Raw genomic sequence first — 17201 nt, forward strand, 5'->3', positions numbered from 1 at the left:
TTTACTGATTGAAAGGCATGATGAATTTCTATAATAATAGAAGTTGGATATTCAGGGTGAATAGTGTTGAATTTTATTAAGCAATTTTTTAATTTATAACTTATAACTTCCCAGTAATACTCTTGCATTAATTATTAGCCAAATTTGTATCTAAGGAAGTTAGAAAAGTATGCATAATCAGTTATTGAAACTTAACCTGATTTTATAAATGTTAATGAAACTTTAAACAAATTTTAATTTTGTATTTTTTATAGAATTCTACTTTCTTGTAAAACAAATTAATGTCAATTGGTTTTTCTAATTTAAAGAAAGTAAAATTAAATATTTTGTATACGTTAAGAAAGTTTTAAATCAAAACCGATTACGACTACGATTTTACTTATGATGTTTGTTTTGAAAAAATACTGTATTCAATTTGTATGAAGTTATACTATTGAGGTATGAGTGCACAATGTGTTATATAAAATATAATATGAAATTTAAACTAAAAAGTGTTAGTAGTTCATGAAAAATGTAGTGGCAACCGAATTTTGCATTTAAAAAAATTGTGGCATTTTTGATATCAAGTTCTTATGGCACGTTTTTATATTTTTTTTTTCCAAAAGACATTTATTTTGAAATGATTTAAGGAATAGAAATTTTTGTTTTGAGCTCTGACTTTTCTTTTATAATCGTTGCGATTTGTCAAATTAAAAATTGTGAAATTTCTCGACATTTCAAGTTTCCTAGAATCTAGAGCAATAATTTTAAGAGATATTGCTGCGTGTGCACGTACATTTATACGTCTGTATTTTCGGATATCAATTTGCTTCGTCTATATTTCAAGAACCAGTAAAGATATCGAATAGGTTTTGTTTTGAAAGATGCAGAAATGACTATTAAACAAATTAAGTAGCAATATTTCAAAAAAAATGTGACATTTTGTCGCATCTCAAATAACTCATGAACTTGCTTAATTAAAAACCAACCAAGTTTAATGATGAAAAATTCAAAATGAACTATTATTCAATGAACAATAATTAATCAGTTGGGTATAAGAACAATAAAAGTACAAAATCAATGTTTTGAGAAAAAGTCGCTGAGATACGACCCACGCTGATAACGAATAACTTTCTAGTGATACTCTTGCATATTATTACCTTTCCATCGGAAATTATTATAATGGGTTTCGACGTTTCAAGGTCCCTAGAGTCGAAATAAAAGATTTTTAAAAAGATATCTATGCGTGCGTGTGTACGTTCGCGACGCTTTTTTGTTGTCCATAGCTCAAGAACCAGTAGATACATCGACTTCAAATAAAATTTGTCAAACAGATAATAATGCAAAAAGACGCAAAAAGAGCTCTCAAGAAAATTGCGTGAGTGGTTTTTTTAACATAGCAGTTTGAAAAAAGGTGAACATTTTGGTTAACCCTAAATATCTTACGAACCAAAAATGCTAGAGACTTGAATTAAATTTTATATAATATATTGTAACATGATACCAAACAAATACATTTTTTGAAAAAATCCATTTAACGGTTTTTTGTTTAAATCAAAAAAACTGAAAAAAAATGTCACCTCCGAAATTGTACGACCAATATTGTGCAACGAAGAATAATGTTTTTTTTAAAAAAAAAAAAACAATACTAAAACTTGGTAAAAATTTACTTTCCACTTAAATAGCTTTTAAAAAATTAAAAATATTGGCTTCAAACTTATTTTATTTCACAGAAAATATTGTTTTCGACATTTAGTAATTTTTATATAAAAATCCAACAGTCCGTTTTTTCATACAAAATAAAATTGATACGAGTACATATAAACAAACTTTTAAGCAAGACAAATCGACAGACGGGATGGGAAGTTATTAGTGTGGGTCGCATCCCAGGCTCTTTTTTATTTTATGCAATCAGTTAATATTATGTATCCTATTTTTACATATGTATATATTTAGGACTTTAAACTAAGTAATTATAATTTTCAAAAAATTTCAACATATTTTGCTGAAAATGTTTGAAGGAGAGGAAATTTTTAAATCACAAAGCTTGTACAGTTGTTTAGTTCTCTACAATTAGCTCGTTTTTGAGATCTGATATTTCTTTTGGTTTATAGAAATCGGATTTTTATATGATCTGTCAGTTGAAATCTTCAAATAAACTTATATTATTTTACTTGCTCTAACTTCTCTCGATATAATTTGATTTACTTGTATATAAATTATATACAGTGACTTGCAAAATAATACGACTACAAAGCTTTAGAAAAGTCAATGTATACACAGTTAACTTCATAACCTTGTTCTAAAGCGTTTGAACATATGTTTGAGAATGTGAGGAGATATTGTAACTATTGATCTTTTTTTCACAAAACCATTTCTCTGTTTGCAAATGAGATTTTTACTAAAAAATGCTACGCTTTCAGAAACAACTTGTTCAAACAATTTAAGAATGCAAGAAAGCTTTGCAATGAGCCTGCAGTTGGATATATCCGCCTTGTAACTTTTCTTGAAAATTGGTGTTAAAAATGACTACTTCCATACACTGGGAAATTTGCCTGTTTTTAGAGAAAATTTTAATATGAACTTAAGTATTTACACTACTACTATCGGGGGAATACCATCTAGATCGGCTGAGCTGTCATCATTCAAGTCGGATAAAAGCAAGCACCGTACCCTGTAGCAAAGGGATGTGACTACAGCTAGATTGCGAAAAGGAGTGAAAATATACTTCACCAACTTCTTTAGGCCTATTAATAAATGATTCACTTAAATTTGTTGCAAAATAGTTTCAGATATCTACTACTTGAGTCTAAAAACAATTTTTTATCAGCTAATTTTTGTTTTTGTAGATGTTCGTGATTTGTAAAAAAAGTTGTCAGTAAAATAAAATAACTAAAAGTTGACAAAAATATTTTTTAAATAATAAAAAAAAAGAAATAATTCTGAGGCGCCCTAAAATAAATGCAAGTGAAACTGCCTGTAGAAAATTGGCTCTATTGCACTTTGCAAAAGTGAAATCAAGCCAATTTTTGAAAATTCGCCAGACATCTCTCCACAAACTTGTATTCACATCCTAGTGACCTTTAAACGTCCAGAAATGTAAAAAATTTCAATTCGATAAGTCAGACCGATTACAATAACAACCAATAGAAAGTAAAAAATCAGTATTCTAGTAAGACAAGCTCTATTGTAATGACTTTGTAATTCAAAACCCGTAAAAGTACTCGAAAAAGCAGTATTAAACTTTAAGTTTCTGCTACATATTATACCATTAGGTCAACATATTTCTAAATTGATATGTTTTTTTTTTACTTTTTTCTGACAATGACTTGCTTTTTGATTACTTCAATTCTAAACATGTTTTTAGCAGTTCAGAAAATAATAAAATGTAAGTTATTTAAAGGTTTATTAATATTTGAGTTTTCATAAGAAATCTTGAACGTATTTTAAAGTGGTCCTTCTGTTTTGTTCATTTTATTTTAATTTATTCTAAACTTCTTTTAAAATGTTTTACTTCCCATAGGAAGTTACATATTATAATAGGTCCGATTTGTCAAATTAAAAATTTTGACATTTATTGACGTTTCAAGGTCCCCAGAGTCGAAATCAAAGATTTTTAGAAAGATGTATGTGAGTGCGTGTGTACGTACGTTCGTACGTCCGTATGCGACCCACACTGATAACTTCCCATCCCGTCTGTATTGCTTAAAAGTTTGTCTATATGTACTCGTATCAATTTTTACCAAATTTGAGTACTATTTTTTGTAGATTTTATTTTTATGAAAAAATGGACAGTTAGATTTTTATATAAGAATTACTGAATATCGAAAACAATATTTTCTGTGAAATAAAATAAGTTTGAAGCCAACATTTTTAATTTTTAAAAAGCTATTTGAGTCGAAAGTAAATTTTTACCAACTTTTGTAAAATTTTATTGGATGTAAACAACAATATTTTTTGAGCAATTAAATTAATTTGAAGCCAATATTTCACTTGTTTGAAAAGATATTTGAGTCGAAAATCAATTTCTACCAACTTTTATACATTTTTTTTAGGTTTTTATTTGTTTGTAAAAAAAAACTGTTAATTCGATTTTTCTCAAAATTTTATCAGATGTCAAAAACATTATTCGTCGTTGCACAAAATTGTTTTGGAGATGAAATCATATTTTAGTCTTAAAATTTTGGAGGTGACAAATTTTTTTTTAGTTTTTTTGATTTATAAAAAAAACGTTAAATGGATTTTTTTCAAAAAATATACTTCTTTGGTATCACATTACATTATATAAAATTTAATTCAAGTCTCTAGCGTTTTTGGTTCGTAAGATATTTAGCGTTAACCATAATTTTCACCTTTTTTTCAAACTGCTATGGTAAAAAAACCACCCACGCAATTGTATTGAGAGTCCTTTCTACATCTTTCTGCCTGTATAAGAAAATTTATTTGAAATCGAAATTTTTTCTGGTTCTTGAGCTATGACCGACGAAAAAACCGTAGCGAACGTACGGACGTACGAACGTACGTACACACGCACGCACAGACATCTTTCTAAAAATCTTTTATTTCGACTCTAGGGACCTTGAAACGTCGAGAAATGTCAAAATTTTCAATTTGACAAATTGGACCCATTACAATAACTTCCCATGGGAAGTTAAAAAAGGTGATCTATTTTGGTTAACCCTAAATATCTCACGAACCAAAACGCAAGAGACAGTTAACGTTTTTTTTTATTAATCAAAAAACTGAAAAAGAAAATTGTCTCCTCGAAAATTTCACGAATACAAAATGATTTTATCTCCAAAACTGTATGCGACGAAATATTACGTTTTTGATATTTGGTAAAATTTTAAGAAATATCGAATTTACAGTTTTTATATAAAAAATAAAAACCTAAAAAAACATTACTCAAAGTTGGTAAACATTTAATTTCGACTCAAATATGTTTTTCAGAATTAAAAATTATGGCTTCAAACTAGTTTTAACCTATAAGAAACATTGTTTTTAACATTCAGAACAATTTTGAGAAAAATCGAACTGACAGCTTTTTTACAAAAAATAACCTAAACAAAAAAATTAATAAAAGTTGTTAAGAATTTACTTTCGACTCAAATAGCTCAAAATGTAGAAATATTGTCTTCAAACTTTTTTAGTTCACAAAAAATATTGTTTTTGATATTCAGTAGTTTTTTGTATAAAAATCCAACAATTTGTTTGTTCATAAAAATAAAATCTACACAAAATAGTACGGGACTCACTTTTTTCGACTTCTCTACCATTGTAATGTCATGTTTGATTAAATTGTTAAACGTCGCAAGTAAAAACACTTCACAAGGTAAAAATTGATTTTTAACTCAAATGTATTTACGAAAATAAAAGATATTACTTTAAATCAGTTTGATTTTATACAAATTATTATTTTTTAAATGTATACATTTTGTTAGAAAATTAAAACTGACTGTATTCTTATAAACAAAAATAAGAACATAGAAAAAATCATTTACAAAATGGGTAAAAACTGTTGTTCGATTCTTGATATCTCGTGAACAAATGAAAATATTGACTTCGAAATTAATCTATTCTATACTAAATCTTAGAAATCTAAGTCTTAATAAAATTGAATTTGTTTTACAAATTTTCAAAATATGATTCTAACTTTGGCAAAAATTGATTTTCGACTATAAACTTCGGTTAAAAAAAAAAGCAGATACTGAAGTCAAAGTTATTTCATCATATGCAAAATATTATTGCTAACTTTTAGTCCTATCTGTTTTACTTTTTTGGAAAAATTAAATTCACAACATTTTTAATAAAACATAAAAAACACAAAAATTAAGGACACATTAAATAGAAATCAGCCAAGGGAACAAGCAGGATTCCGAGAAGGTTTTTCAACAACAGACCATCTAAACGGTGATTTTTTAAGAGCTTGAGAACTTTAAAAAAAAAAAAACGCATAAAATTTGCAAAATCTCATCGATTCTTTACTTGAAACGTTAGATTGGTCCATGACATTTACTTCTTGAAGATAATTTCATTTAAATGTTGGCCGCGGCTGCGTCTTAGGTGGTCCATTCGGAAAGTCCAATTTTGGGTAACTTTTTCGAGCATTTCGGCTGGAATAGCCCGAATTTCTTCGGAAATGTTGTCTTCCAAAGCTGGAATAGTTACTGGCTTATTTGTGTAGACTTTAGACTTGACGTAGCGCCACAAAAAATAGTCTAAAGGCGTCAAATCGCATGATCTTGGTGGCCAACTTACCGGTCCATTCCTTGAGATGAATTGTTCTCCGAAGTTTTCCCTCAAAATGGCCATAGAATCGCGAGCTGTGTGGCATGTAGCGCCATCTTGTTGAAACCACATGTCAACCAAGTTCAGTTCTTCCATTTTTAGCAACAAAAAGTTTGTTAGCATTGAACGATAGCGATCGCCGTTCACCGTAACGTTGCGTCCAACAGCATCTTTGAAAAAATACGGTCCAATGATTCCACCAGCGTACAAACCACACCAAACAGTGCATTTTTCGGGATGCATGGGCTGTTCTTGAACGGCTTCTGGTTGCTCTTCACTCCAAATGCGGCAATTTTGCTTATTTACGTAGCCATTCAACCAGAAATGAGCCTCATCGCTGAACAAAATTTGTCGATAAAAAAGCGGATTTTCTGCCAACTTTTCTAGGGCCCATTCACTGAAAATTCGATGTTGTGGCAGATCGTTCGGCTTCAGTTCTTGCACGAGCTGTATTTTATACGGTTTTACACCAAGATCTTTGCGTAAAATCTTCCATGTGGTCGAAAAACACAACCCCAATTGCTGCGAACGCCGACGAATCGACATTTCACGGTCTTCAGCAACACTCTCAAAAACAGACGCAATATTCTCTTCTGTACGCACTATACGCATTCGTGTCCAATAAAGTAAACTGAGCGCGAAACTTTGTCACAATCACATTAATTGTTTGCTCACTTGGTCGATTATGTAGAATATAAATCGGACGTAAAGCGCGAAACACATTTCGAACCGAACACTGATTTTGGTAGTAAAATTCAATGATTTGCAAGCGTTGCTCGTTAGTAAGTCTATTCATGATGAAATGTCAAAGCATACTGAGCATCTTTCTCTTTGACACCGTGTCTGAAATCCCGCGTGATCTGTCAAATACTAATGCATGAAAATCCTAACCTCAAAAAAATTACCCTTTACAAACAATGAACAAACTAATTGAAAAAACTACTCATCTGGGACAGACTAAGTCATTCATTAAACAAGAGAAATAAAATGCACGACTGGATCGCACGAACTTGCTCCTGTATGCTAAGAGTATGTTTAAAAAAGTACTTATATAAGATTTAAAAATATACCTGTAAAATAAGTTTGTCTTCAAAGATATAAAAACCATAGTACTCTCATGAGCAGAAACTTTTAGTGCGACCAGATGCAGAGTCGTTGGCGTGGCGTTAGTATCGAAAGTGGAGAAATTCAGCGGGAGCGAAAGAAAAATATTATTTCCATTCCCATAAGCAGACAGCAGAAAAAGGGAGATAATTAATTTTCGACCCAAAAAGTCTACACAATTTCCTTCATTATACTTGAGTCCATCCTTGTATATATTTTCACATAAAGAGCTTCCATATGAAGGTTAATGAATTTGTTTTTGTTTTATTTATATCAATGCACTTTATATAAAAAACAAAATGGCTTTATATTGTATCTAATAAGGGGATGAAACAAACTTTTGCATGCTTACGTCAGCTGTTTAGGATCTTTTACCGATAGGTATTTGTTTTTATTTACATTCATAAGTCTGCTTTTACTTCGGTACGATCTTTGTATATGAAAAATGGTTTGTATAATGTATATATAAGGCTACGATGCGATTCAAAGCTTTTTTCCTTTAGATAGAGCTTTATTGTAATTTCATATTAGAAGAATCAGGATGGAAAATAAATAAGATAAGAAAGAGGCAGACCATGAATGTTTAAATTGTAAAGCGATCGCCTATTGGTTGTGTAGTTGGGTAGCAGGTAGATGTCTAAAACGAATAAAGAATAGTTCATTGGCGTGCTTAGCTTTATGCAGATAGATAGATAAGGACATGTTTATGATGATAATGAAGGAATGTTATTGGTAGCTAAAAGGTACATACTACATTCCTTCTTTTCTATAAGTTTTCATCGCAAACATGGAGTTTTTACGTTCAGTTTATTTATTTTGTTAAAGTTTAAAAAAATAACAAGCATACGTACAGGTACAAGAAATTGCTATTCATGTGTTGTTTAAGGTCAGGCTTTTGAACGTTTTGGATTTTAGTTATGAAGTGACACGTAAGCAGTAGTTGTAGAAGTTCTACGTAATACCTTTATAAGTAGGTAGGTATAATGTGTATACGTTGAAAGAGTGATTCTAATAGAAAATACACATACTCTTTCTGGCCCGTTTCTTTAACTTGTACTAAGTATTTATTCTTTTATATAGGCGAAGGCAAGTAAATCATGTGTGAAACAACCTTATTCGTAAAAAATAATATTTTAAAATCACATATACAAAGTTACCAAGATATAACTTCTTAATATACACTTTAAAATAGATTGTTGATTAAATATAGATATCATATTGGCTAATCCGATACAGTTGCGCTACATGGGCGGCCATTGTTGGTATTTACAATAATTTTAGTTATAAAAATACATAAATACATATGTACCAAATGCACTAATTTAGATAAAAGCTAGGAATGTAATTACAATTTTGTCAAAATAATGCGCTCTTTGGAGCTCATGCACAGTTAAAATATTAAAAAAAAAAATTATTTTAATATTCAAAATTTCGCCCGAAAAATCAGTTTGTCTTCAAAAATTTAAATGCCATTTTATAAATAAAAAAACATTTTATTTTCAATTTTTTTTTATGAAAATCGTTAGAGCGGTTTTTTTTTAAATTAATTTTTTATATATAAAATTTTTCAATTTTGTTCTAAAAATATTTTTGGTACGCAGTTGTTTAGAGATTGATAATATACGCTATACGTTTAAATTTCGTAAAAAAATGTTGAAACGTTTTTGAGATATCGAATTTTGAAAAAATAAAATTCAACATTTTTTTAAAAATCCAAACAATAAAAAATTGCACTTTTGATAATCAAATATTGTTAAAGCAATATAAGAGCTTATTCAGAAAAAAAATTATTGAAATCGGTTTATAAATTACTGAGAAAATTAAAAAACAAAATAACGGTTCTATGAGTGGTACCTTTTCTGAGCAATAAAAAAATTTGTTTTTCTTATTAAAAGAAGCCAAGTTAAAAAATAAAATTTTTGAGAAAATTTAAAGAAAATCTATCGGTTTGTTTTTGAGAAAATTCGAATTTTCGTTTTTTGCCCAAAAATATTGTATGGTAGCCACTGTTAGTTTTGATCTTAAAAAAAAAATGAAAAAAACGCCTAACGCGAATCTGCTCAAAACCTTAACTTCCAAGTTTGAACTCAATCGACCCAATGGTTTAGGCTGTAGGAGCGTGGACAGACAGACAAAACCGACCGGACGGAATCGCGGGACCCACTTTTTTCGACTTCTCTACCATCGTAATATCATGTTTGATTAAAATCTCGAGTTCGAAATTTTGCACGAATGCAAAACTTGCCATATAGTTCCTATATGTCGCAAGTAAAAAGAAGTTTCTAGACGCATTACCAATAATTGGAAAAAATTTTGGAGTCTGAAACAAATATTACAATCGAATCTAATTGACGAAACACGAAAATATATACTAGACTCTACTATTTTACCTGTAATAACGTATGGGTTACAGACTATATCCTTGACTTCAAGTTTACGTGGTAAAATAAGAATATGCCACACCAAGATGGAAAGAAAACTACTTAACCTACGATTTAGCCAAACAGAGAAATAAGACGAATAACGTGGTTCAACGAGCAAAACTCCTTAAATGGAATTGGGCAGGACATATATCTAGAATACAGGACCAAAGATGGACAAAAATCATTACAAAATGGACACCACCAGAAAGCAGAAGACCAATTGGACGACCGAAGAAAAGATGGAAAGACAAAGTTGGTACATTACCGCAAAAGTTAGAGATCTTTGGGCAACACTGGGGGAGGCTTATGCCAGATCATAGAATTCTGACACGCATCTATTTATTTATACAAACTTTGCTCACATATTAAAGTTGATTAAAAAAAAGAAAAGAGCTTGGAATCCCCACACTGATAACTTCCCATCCCGTCTGTCGATTTGTCTTGCTTAAAAGTTTGTCTATATTTTATTGCGTACTATTTTTTGTAGATTTTATTTTTTATAAAAAAATGGACTGCTGGATTTTTATATAACAATTACTGAATATTAAAAACAATATTTTCCCTAAAATAAAATAAGTTTGAAGCCAATATTTTTAATTTTTGAATAGCTATTTGAGTCGAAAGTACATTTTTACCAAGTTTTTGTATTTTTTTAGAGTGTTATTTTTTGTAAAAAAAACTGTCAATTCGATTTTCTTCAAAATTTGATCGAATGTTAAAAACTATATTTCTTATAAAATAAAATTAGTTTGAAGCCAATATTTAAAATTTTTGAAAATATATTTGAGTCGAAAATTAATTTTTACCAACTTTTGTTAAATTAAATTGTCAATTCGATTTTTTTTTAAATTTTACTGGATGTTGATAACAATATTTTTTAAAAGATAAAAGTAAATTAAAGCCAATAGCTCAAAGTATTGAAAAGATATTTGAGTCGAAAATCAATTTTTACCAACTTTTATTAATTTTTTTTTAGGTTTTTATTTTTTGTAAAAAAAACTGTCAATTCGATTTTATTTTTTATGAAAAAATGGACTGCTGGATTTTTATATAAAAATAAATGAATATTAAAAACAATATTTTCTTATAAGATAAAATAAGTTTGAAGCCTAAATTTCAAATTTTTAAAAAACTATTTGAATCGATATTCAATTTTTACCAACCATTGCATCGGGGCGAAACGCATATTTTACCACCATGCTGGTTTATTTTAAATTAATTTTGTATGATTTTAAATCATATTTATTAAATTAAACGGTGTTCAGGAAATAAAAATTCGTCTGTTAACAGTCAAACAAACAAACAGTCAAACTTTGAGATTTGAGTAATTTTTTTTTTAGATTTTTATTTTTTATAAAAAAAACTGTCAATTCGATTTCCTCAAAATTTTATCAGATGTCAAAAACATTACTCTTCGTTGCTCAAAATTGTTTTGGAGATGAAATCATATTTTAGTCGTTAAATTTTGAAGGTGACAAATTTTTTTGCGGTATCACGTTACAATATATTATAAAAAAAATTTAATTCAAGTCTCTAGCGCTTTTTGGTTCGTAAGATATTTAGGGTTAACCAACATTTTCACCTTTTTTTCAAACTGCTATGGCAAAAAAAACCACACACGCAATTTTCTTGAGAGCCCTTTTTGCATCTTTCTGCCTTATTATCTTTACAACAAAATTTATTTGAAATCGATATCTTTTTTGGTTCTTGAGTTATGGACGACGAAAAAAACGTCGCGAACGTGCGGACGTACGGACGTACGTACACACGCACGCACAGACATCTTTCTAAAAATCTTTTATTTCGACTCTAGGGACCTTGAAACGTCGAGAAATGACAAAATTTTCAATTTGACAAATCGGACCCATTACAATAACTTCCTTTTAATTTTTCAATTTGATTTCATTTGATTACATTATAAATTACATGATTTTGTTTTATTTTGTCTATTTATACTATTTTGAAATATTTCCTTAAAGGTATGTTTTTGTTTTATTATTTATCAAATTAATTTTTATTTATTTTATATCCTCCTATTTTATGTAATTCTATTTTATTTATTTATATATTATTTTTAATTTTGTAGGCATTTAATTTATTTTGTTACATTTTTTAATAATTTAAGCGAAACAAGTAAATAATCTTCATTAGCATTCTCATCGCATATCACATTTTTATATTTATTTGTTTATCAAAATCAACTATTTACAAGCTTTATCAACTTATGTGCCATACATAATGCACTACCAACCTTTTTTTCCAAGTTCAATAACTCTACTCCGAAAATAAATTAATATCAGTATGGAATATTTTTTATAAGTTTAGAACATTAATAATCACTCTCACTCGTTATTGATTATGGTGTAATACATATGTATATTATTATCGATTGTTATTATTATTATTATTATTACCACTTGAAAAGTTATCTTCTTTAACAAGACAGAGATTACGGTAAGACAAGGCGTCCGCGTCATGAAATAAAATGAATTAGATAAACACACGAGGCTAACTAATTGGCCTTAAGCACTCGTTATAGAGTCCAGCAAGTGCAATAATATTAAGTACTTGAGGTCTTGCAATAATCTATTTCATTCAATAAAAATAAATTTATGAAAAAAAAACTTCAAGGAACTCACTTCACAAATAACAGGAAACAGTTGGAGGCGGCACGCGATAAACCACACCAGAGATTTCGCGGAAAATTTATATGAACACAAAAATACAAATATTAAAAAAAAAAAAGGTCATAAAGTCTGACAATGAGTTAAATATGACAATAATAACAATCTATAAAATTTGATTGCCCAACAATGGAACGTGCAACAAAGCATTACCATACGTTCAATACCGGAGAAAGACGAAATAATTTGCGAAGTATCTTGCAGTCAAGGCGACGACAACGACGAAGACGACTACGACGACGTTTAAACTTTCTTACAAACTGTCAGCTGTCACAAAAAGCACAATATCATTTCCAGTGCTGTCAAATCGGAACAATATTTTGACAAGATGATTTATTCTACCAAGCAGATTGAAGCTAAGCCCGTTGCCCACGTTAGTGCAACACGTGATGAATTTATTGCAAATTTAAATTATTTATTCGAATCAGTTCTTATTATTTTGGTGCTTTTAAGGAATCGGAACTAGAGTAAGAAATAAGCTTGCTTCTGCACAGTCAGCGCACTTGTCTGTCTATAATCGTTGTGAGTTGTGAGCAGTTCTGTTTTGAGTTAATTCTGATACTTGGGGAATCTTATCGAATTAAACTTTTAACGCCATCGGCATTTCAGTTAAGGTTTTATTCTTTATGTTTGTTCAAGATGTTAATCAAAATTCGGTTAATTTCTTCACTTTTTTTTGATACTTTTATTTTGCCCTTTCTTTTTTATAGTGTTTACTAACATTTGATTTCGGTTATGCCTTCGTTAAAGAGTGGAGTAGGTTATGAAAATAAAAAGAATATTTTGTCGATTTGCAAAATTTTATCGCATAGGCATTTGGTGACGCAAATAATTTTGTATAGTTTTAGTGATAAAATGTATTTTAAGAGGTGGAATTATTGTTAAGAATAGAAACAAGATACAATCGTTAGGCTTTACTATATTTTTATTTTTTATAAATCTAATATGCCGATAAAAATGTGGCCCCATATAGTGTTTTGTACAAAAAAGTTTAGTTTTATTTTTTGAATAATTATATGAGTGCATCATTTGCTAACTCTTTGGTGTTTTCCTGTCATGTCAGCAAGTAATAAAAATACAACATTTTCAAGGCCAATGAGAGGGAGAAGTTAAGTAGGCAGTGTTAGCATGACCTTAGACTGAAGTTTAACTGTGCTCTAGGAAAATTAGACTTGCAGATTTAATAAAAATTAATAACTTGTTTTGATAATAGTCTGGAAAAAAGAGTTGCATATCAGGGTTTAAGTAATTTGCTTCAGGATTAAATCATGATTTAAAACAATTTAAAATAGGCTTTCAAAGTCTGTCAATTTTTCTAAAGCTTTAACAAAATATTAATTACAATATTTTGTGTGAGATAAACAAATTTGAGGTCAATAGCGCAATATTGTTTAATCATTTAATAGTTAGCAATTTGTTAAAAATTTAGCGATTTACTAAGGGAGTCCAAGTTTTAAACATTCGCTAACTATGAAGTTACTTATTAACTTCCCATAGGAATTTATTGTAATGGGTCCGATTTGTCAAATTGAAAATTTTGACATTTCTCGACGTTTCAAGGTCAATAGAGTCGAAATAAAAGATTTTTAGAAAGATGTCTCTGCGTACGTCCGTACGTCCGTACGTTCGCGACGTTTTTTTTTAGTTGTCCATAGATCAAGAACCAGAAAAGATATCGACTCCAAATAAATTTTGTTATACAGATAATAAGGCTGAAAGATGCAGAAAGGGCTCTCACGAAAATTGCGTGGGTGGTTTTTTTTATCATAGCAGTTTAAAAAAAAAAAGGTGAAAATTTTGGTTAACCCTAAATATCTTACGAACCAAAAACGTAAGAGATTTGAATTAAATTTTATATAATAAACTGTAACGTGATCTCAAAGAAGTATATTTTTTGAAAAATATCTATCTAACGGTTTTTTTTATAAATAAAAAAAACTGAAAAAAAAAAATTTTCACCTCCAAAATTTAACGACTAAAATATAATTTCATCTCCAAAACAATTTTGAGCAACGGAGAACAATGTTTTTGAAATCTGATAAAATTTTGAGAAAAATCGAATTGGCAGTTTTTTTTATAAAAAATAAAAATCTAAAAAAACATTACTCAAAGTTGGTAAAAATTCATTTTCGACTCAAATATCTTTTCAAAACTTTGAGATATTGGCTTAGATTCACTTTTATCTTTCAAAAACTATTGTTTTTAACGTGCAGTAAGATTTTGAAAAAAATCGAATTGATAGATTTTTTACAAAAAATTAAAAACCGAAAAAAATAACAAAAGTTGGTAAAAATTGATTTTCGACTCAAATATCTTTTCAAAACTTTGAAATATTGGCTTCAAACTAATTTTATCTTATAAGAAATATTGTTTTCAACATAAGGTAAAATTTTGAGAAAAACCGAATTGACAGTTTTTTTACAAAAAATAAAAAACCTAAAAAAATGTATAAAAGTTGGTAAAAATTGATTTTCGACTTAAATATCTTTTCGAAAATTGTAGATATTGTCTTTTACCTACTTTTATCTTTCAAAAAATATTGTTTTAGATATTGGCTTCAAACTTATTTATTTTACAGAAAATATTGTTTTCAATATTCAATAGTTTTTATATAAAAATCCAACAGTCCGTTTTTTATAAAAAATAAAATCAAAAATAGTACGCAAATTTGATAAAATTTGATACGAGTACCTTCATATAGACAAACTTTTAAGCAAGACAAATCGACAGACTGGATGGGAAGTTATCAGTGTGGGTCGCATCCCAGCCTCTTTTTGTCTTTTAGTAATAACCGAGCATCCACACAAGTCTTAAAAGTGACAGTTCCTGAAAAAAAACAAAGCAACTATTCTTAAACAGACCTATTAATTGGAACTAGCAACTATTGGTTTGCCATTCCATCCGCTGCTCTTTAAAATAATTGAACAAACGTCATATGGATTTACCATATTGCTAAAAGTTAAAGAAGCGATTCCGTGAGTATATCAAATTGTTAAGGGAAGTAAGGTCTTATTGTCGCTTAAAATTATGTAAATCATATTTTAAGCTGAATAAATTGCCAATCAATTTTTTGTTGTTTTTTAGGTTTTCGTGGGTTGTATCAGATTTTTTTTGGAAGTTTTAGTTTTTATTTCTTGTGTAATATTGAATATTTCTAAAAAACTTTATCTTGCGTTAACAACAGGAGTGGAATTGGCTAAGATAATAGTTGACTATCAATTTTTTGTTAGTAAAATTGATTATCATTTTCATTCCGTCTGTGTAAGATGATTCAACTCAATTCAATTCGATTTAACAATTTCAGATTCAAATTGTCAAAATTCGTTGTTGCCTTGGTGAAATTTTAAATTGATTCCCATAAAATATTAAATAAAATTGTTAAATTTGCTGATTTTGAATAAAGTTCTTATTTTTCTTGCTTTTTCGAATGTCGCAAGCTTTGTCGGTCACAGGAATGTCTTTTTTTAAAGAAACAAAGTGAATTAAGAAAATTTTCAAGTCGTTTTTGTAAGCGTCTGGTAGCTCTATTCGGAATAAACATATTTTTTTGAAAACGACTATCACATTTTTTTGTGACAGCTTTTTAGGTATCAATTTGACTATCACCCTACCTAGATTAAATTCGATCATTTTGATTGTCATTTATCAACAATCACCTTAGCCGATTCCACCCCAGAATTTTGCATAGAATTAAATAATTTTAAAGTCAATACCTTCGCTTGTGATATTCAAATTGAATTATATAATATAAAATTTAATGGAAGTCGCTAACGTTATCGGTTCGGGAGATATTTGGGGTTAATCAAAATTTTCACTTTTTTTAATTACTTTAAAGTTAGTTAGTAAGATTTTCGACCTGGCAAAAATGAATTCCTAATGTCGATTTGTCTTGCTAAACGCTTTAACAAAATATTCATAACAATATTTTGTGTGAGATAAATTATTAACTTCGAATAGGAAGTTATTTTAATTGGTCCGATTTGTCAAATTAAAAAGAGGCTGGGATGCGACAAACACTGATAACTTCCCATCCCGTCTGTCGATTTGTCTTGCTTATAAGTTTGTCTATATGTACTCGTATCAATTTTTACCAAATTTGAGTACTATTTTTTGTAGATTTTTTTTTTTAATGAAAAAACGGACAGTTGGATTTTTATATACAAATTACTGAACATCGAAAGCAATATTTTCTGTGAAATAATTTTTTAATTTTTGAAAAGCTATTTAAATCGAAAGTAAATTTTTACCAAGTATTAGAATTGTTTTTTTTTTAGAATTTTATTTTTTGTAAAAAAAACTGTCAATTCGATTTTTTTCAAAATTTTATCGAATATTGAAAACAATATTTCTTATAAGATAAAATTAGTTTGAAGAAAATATTTCAAATTTTTGAAAAGATATTTGAGTCAAAAATCAATTTTCACCAACTTTTGTTAAATTTTTTTTAGGTTTTTAACTTTTTGTACAAAAACCGTCAATTCGATTTTTTTCAAAATTTTACTGAATGTTGACAACAATATTGGCTGAAAAATAAAAGTTGTTAAAAGCCAATATCTAAAATTTTTGGAAAAATATTTGAGTCGAAAATCAATTTTTACCAACTTTTATACATTTTTTTGTGTGTTTTTATTTTTTGTTAAAAAAAACTGTAAATTCGATATTTCTCAAAATTTGTCCTAATCTTGAAAACAATATTTCTTTTAAGCAAAAATTAATTAGAAGC

General features: G+C 28.7%; 1 protein-coding gene across 7 annotated transcripts in view; it reads right to left on the reverse strand.

The window, feature by feature from the left end:
• Positions 1-17201, reverse strand: part of LOC129949467 (feline leukemia virus subgroup C receptor-related protein 2) — a 162859-nt gene that overhangs the window by 101604 nt on the left and 44054 nt on the right. The window contains exon 1 of one of the 7 annotated variants that reach the window (XM_056060952.1): positions 12434-12714. The exons of 5 other annotated variants lie outside the window; for them this stretch is intronic. The gene's annotated coding sequence lies outside the window, so the exon portion shown is untranslated. Of the gene's footprint in view, positions 1-12045; positions 12413-12433; positions 12715-17201 lie in introns of those variants that run through there. One more of the 7 variants, XM_056060951.1, reaches the window with a different exon arrangement.

This window comes from Eupeodes corollae, chromosome 3 (assembly GCF_945859685.1).
Source record: "Eupeodes corollae chromosome 3, idEupCoro1.1, whole genome shotgun sequence".
Classification (NCBI taxonomy): domain Eukaryota; kingdom Metazoa; phylum Arthropoda; class Insecta; order Diptera; family Syrphidae; genus Eupeodes; species Eupeodes corollae.